The sequence below is a fragment of the Aplysia californica genome, unplaced genomic scaffold (genome assembly GCF_000002075.1).
Source record: "Aplysia californica isolate F4 #8 unplaced genomic scaffold, AplCal3.0 scaffold00059, whole genome shotgun sequence".
NCBI lineage: Eukaryota > Metazoa > Mollusca > Gastropoda > Aplysiida > Aplysiidae > Aplysia > Aplysia californica.
In genome coordinates this window covers 1900854-1905853 of record NW_004797329.1, presented here as the reverse complement: position 1 = coordinate 1905853, position 5000 = coordinate 1900854, and the positions used below count along the sequence as shown (strand labels likewise).

At 38.4% G+C, this 5000-nt stretch overlaps 1 long non-coding RNA gene across 2 annotated transcripts in view; it reads right to left on the bottom strand.

Moving 5' to 3' along the window:
* Nucleotides 1-57, bottom strand: part of LOC101861342 — a 6994-nt gene extending 6937 nt beyond the window's left edge. The window contains exon 1 of one of the 2 annotated variants that reach the window (XR_220208.1): nt 43-57. This is a non-coding gene — a long non-coding RNA (uncharacterized LOC101861342). Of the gene's footprint in view, nt 1-37 lie in introns of both variants that reach the window. The other variant, XR_001184667.1, reaches the window with a different exon arrangement.
* Between the last annotated feature and the right edge of the window lie 4943 nt (nt 58-5000).

Sequence of the window (5000 nt, the reverse complement as noted above, 5' to 3'; positions counted from 1 at the left end):
CAATATTAAAACAACGCAAAAGGGATAACAGAACTACTTCACTTCAGTCCGCGATTACGCGAAGAATGCGAATAAGTTCAACCCCCCTTCTATCCCTCCAAGTCCCCTCCGCCATGTCCACAGCATCGTGACACTTCCAAGGTCTTTGTAGCCCTCGTTAATTGTTTCAGAGAGAACAAACAAAAAACAAAAAACCCCGACGGAAGTGGAAGCAATTTCATCCAGTAATTACTTCTAACTATATCACGACTCTTAAAGGTCAGGATGAACTTATTATATTCTAATTGACAATATATAGTACACGTATAGAAGATATAGTTGGGCCATGGGGACTGGGTAAAGAGAATGAACGCGGGGAACGACTTGTAGAATGGTGCAGAGAAAATAATTTTATGATATCACACACCTGGTATGAAAATCACCCAAGAAGACTTGGAAGAGTCCTGGCGATAGAAGTAGAAACCGAATAGACTTCATACTTATACAGAAACGTTTTAGAAATACAATTAAATCATCTAAATCACTGACAGAAGCAGACTGTGATAGTGACCATGTACTAGCCATGTGTAAAATGCGGATAAGACTGAAGAAACTTAAAAAGTCAAAGTACCCACCCAAATTTGACATAGGTCTTTTAAGGATAAATCAAGAACTGAAAGAACGTTTTCCATATGTAAGCAATAAATTTCAAGCTTTGGAATACATTACTAAATCGGAAGAACTATGGAGGAAAATGGAAGACTCAATAATGGAAGCTGTGGAAGAAAATATACCCCCGAAAGTTAAAAAAGCTAATAAAAAATGGATGACCCAGGACATCTTAAAACTAATGGAAGAGAGAAGAAAGGCAAAACCAAAGGTGGAGAAGTACACCATCTTAAACAGGGAAATAAAGAAAAAATGCAACGAAACATGAATAAATGATCAGTGTCAACACATAGAGAAGAACCAAAACAAAGACAGCAAATACATGCATTCCAAAATCAAAGAAGTAAGTGGGATAAACAGATGCTCAAATACAGGATGCATAAGATCAAAAGGAGGAGATATTTTAATGGACAACGGGGATGTCTTAAACAGATGGTCAGAATACATAGAAGAACTTTTCAAAGATAACAGAGGAGAAAAACCGGTAATAAAGAATGAAATAAATGGACTACCAATACTGAAAGCAGAAGTACAAGCTGCCATTAGGAAAATGAAACAAGGAAAAGCCACAACGTCAGATAATATTCCAGTTGAAGTAATTGTCGCGTTTGAAGAACTAGGCACTGAAATAACAACAAAGCTCCTAAGTGCTATTTACGACAGCGGTGAGATCCCAAAAGATATGATGAAGTCAGTTTTTATAGCTCTACCTAAATCTCCAGGTGCCACTGAGTGTGATATGCATAGAACAATTAGCCTTATGAGTCATTTTACAAAATTTTTGCTGCGAGTAATAACGGGAAGATTGAGAAAAAGCGTAAGACCAGAGATATCTAAAACGCAATTCGGCTTTGTTCCTGACAAGGGCACCAGAAATGCTATATTCACCTTAACAATGTTAAAGGAAAGATGTATTGAAGCATAGAAAGATCTGTATTTATGTTTCATAGATTATTCAAAGGCGTTAGATGAAGTTAGACATGATGAGCTATTTAAAATACTGTACTAGAAAAGCTAGACATAGATGGAAACGTTCTAAGAATTATCAGGAATTTGTACTGGGACCAAAACGCTGCTGTACAAATTAATGGAGAATACAGTGAATATAAGCAGATTAGGCGAGGAGTGGAGCAATGATGTGTTATGTCACGAGACCTCTTTAACATGTACAGAGAAACAATCCTTAGAAACATAGAAGAATGTTCAGGTCTCAAAGTAAATGGAGAAAATATTAATAACATCAGGTATGCAGATGACACAGTTTTAATAGCAGGCTCAGAAAAGGACCTTCAATTGCTTCTAGATACTGTTGTAACAGGAAGTGAACGTAAAGGATTAGTGTTGAATGTAAAAAACCCAGAATGCATGGTAATATCCAAAAAAGCAGCAAAGCCTTGTTGTAATCTCATTAGCAAAGGTGAAAAGATCAAACAAGTCAAACAGTTTAAATGTCTAGGATAAATGTTAACATCTGATGCCAAATGTTCCACAAAAATAAGACGGAGAATTACAATGGCTAATGTCAGTTTCAATAAAATGAGCCCAATCCTGAAAAATAGAAACCACTCAATGAACACCAAAATGAAAGTTCTGAAATGCTATGTTTGGTCAACCCTTCTATATGGCTGTGAATGCTGGACAATTGAAGACGTCAACACAACAATAAAAAAGACAAGTTGGAAATATCTGGGACATGTTCTGAGAATGCCAAAGACGAGATGGCTTTATCAGACATGGCATTGGAAACGAACAGGGAAGAGAAAGCGGCGAAGACCAACAGGGAACCTGCAGAGGCACAATAAGAGAAGAGGCAACCGCCGAGGGTCTAGATGTGCCAAAATTAGAGAAAGTGGCCCGAGACATACATGCGTGGCGTCGATTGCTCTCCGCCTTATGCACATGACGGTGTAGGGAGATAGTAAGTAAGTAAGTAAACCAAAGTGACAAGCTCTCGGCACGTTTTTAAAGCAACCGTCGAGGACATTAAAAACAGTTTAAGTGTTCCATTAATAAGTAAGACATGACAACACCAACAAAATTGCTGAAATTGAGACCTGTGGTTTAATAGTTTATCACCTTGGGGACCATTTCTTGAAGCAAAATAAAATCAATCCACTATCAATCGTCGAATTCTCCAAATTCCAGGACTATCAAAAGTTCCTCCAGTTCTTTTGGATCGTATAGCATAAAGCTACTTTGCTTTGCATAAAATCAAGTTACAAACAGAAATAAAGATATTATATTGCAATGGAACATTTAAGTTTGCCCAGTGTCATACGACAATCCCGGGCCTTTATTCAGCTCTGAATGACTACAATCTCGACACAACATTTAGAGGTGTATGCAAATTCCTAGTAATCGCACTGACGTTTTTTTATGTCGATCAACAAGGACATCATTGACAGCATCCCCAACTTCGTCAACAGAATGATGCACTGGACACCTTTGCTGCAGCAAAAGAACGAAGGGTAGAATTTTTCTTAAAAATACGTGCTCTCTAAAGAGGCAGGAAGAAGTTGCAGGATTATGTAAGGTCGTGGGTTCGAATCCCGTCAGGGGCCCGACGTTGTGTCCTTGGGAAAGGCACTTTACACGAATTTTCCTCACTTCACCCAGGTGGGAATGGGTACCCGGCTATAGACAGCGAAAGATCTTGTCAGTTTGTTGTTAGTGTTTGAGCGCTTAATCAGCTGCTTGCACTGTATGCTTCCCGGGAAGCTGAGAATGTTTCGGAGTGTTCTGTGGTCTGCTGGGGTAATAATATAGTGTAAAGCGCATAGAGCCTGCTGTTGAGCGGGGATATGCGCTATACAAATGCTATTTATTATTATTATGCTGCTTTATTTAGTTTTGTTTTTATTTCTAAAGTTTCTCTGACCTTCTGTCTATCTTTTCCTGGCCCCACCTCTTTGTTTCTCACCCCATTTCTTCTTCTGATGTTCCAAGTTTTTCGTAGGCATCTCAATTCCCAGGTGTTTATTTTACTTTGGTGACTTTTTAAAAATTGTCCACGAATGGGGATGGTAGCATAGTGTTAGAATAAAGTTGCTATTAATGATTTGGAGCTTTGTTCTATTGTGATGTTGGGTCTGAAACTAATGTGGTACCAGTTGGTAAGGCACATGTTTGGTCTTTTTTTTATTTTCTGGTTTCTATTTCTTTGTCTATCTTTTCATTTTGGTTGAACTCGCTTCCCAGGCTTTTGACATTTTCTACTTGCTAACTTTTTTTTCTTAAGTCGGCTATGATGTTTAGTGAGCCTGGTGTTTTCCTGATTTTCATCAACTCTGTTTTGCTTGTGTTGACCGTCATGTTGTGGTCTTCGCAGCTTTTGTTCAGTTCGTTTACGTATTATTTGAGAGTCTTCTCGTTGTCGCTCAGTATGCTTCTATTGTCAACGAAAAGAAACTCGTTGATTTTTTTGTCTTCTGGTTTAGCTTCTGCTGTTATTTTTTCCACGTATGTTATGAAAACAAGAAAGGAAGAGTCTCTCTGACTTCCTCAAATCATTTTTTTCTTTATCTTCTCTTTGCCTTGAAGCCATCTTATCACATAGTGTATGTCTTTGAGACTGGCTGCTTCGGTTCCATTCTCACAACGTTTCCATCATCACCATCAATGCCTTTCTCACTCCGCTTAAGGGTATAGGCCACAAACACTTTCCAACTTTCCCTAACCCAGGCTTGCCTCTTGATATTATTCCATGCCTTCCCCTTTCCCGTACACCATTCTCTGTGAATCTTCTGCAGGTTCCAAAAAGGTGTCCAAATGTGAGGCAGCTTGGTGGAATCAGGCTCTCGTTAAATTTTGGGCATGTAGAGTAATTGGTATCATCTTAATTAAAGCTTGTTCACTTGTCTTTATTTGGAAGAAAACAATATCAATTTATCTAGAATACACGTCGAGATATTTGCGAATGAAGGAGGTGGGGGTCATCTGTTGTCAGAGGTAAAATTAGAGAGAAAATGGCCGCCAAAGATTAATTATTTCCTTAGCATAAGAGCCCGTGGTAACTGAAAATATTTTTTTTGGTACCTTTAATCAACGTTTTTCAGAAAAATTCACACAGAAATGAGTTCTTTAATGGGCGCGAATGGTGTTGAGCCAAAAAAAAAAATCCATAAAAATTCACAATCTGCGGAAAAATGCAAGTTTCTTCATTTTGATTATTTCGGCGAGAGCCTGGTTCCTCCACGCTGCCTCACAAATGTCTTAATTTGTTGTTTCTCGACGTATTTCCTGTTTGATTCAAGAGTACAAGGGGAAAAACACAATTCTCAATTTTTGCCCTCTCCTACACTTTTACTTTTCGTTTGACATATAACCACCCCCATCCCCCGCACACACACACA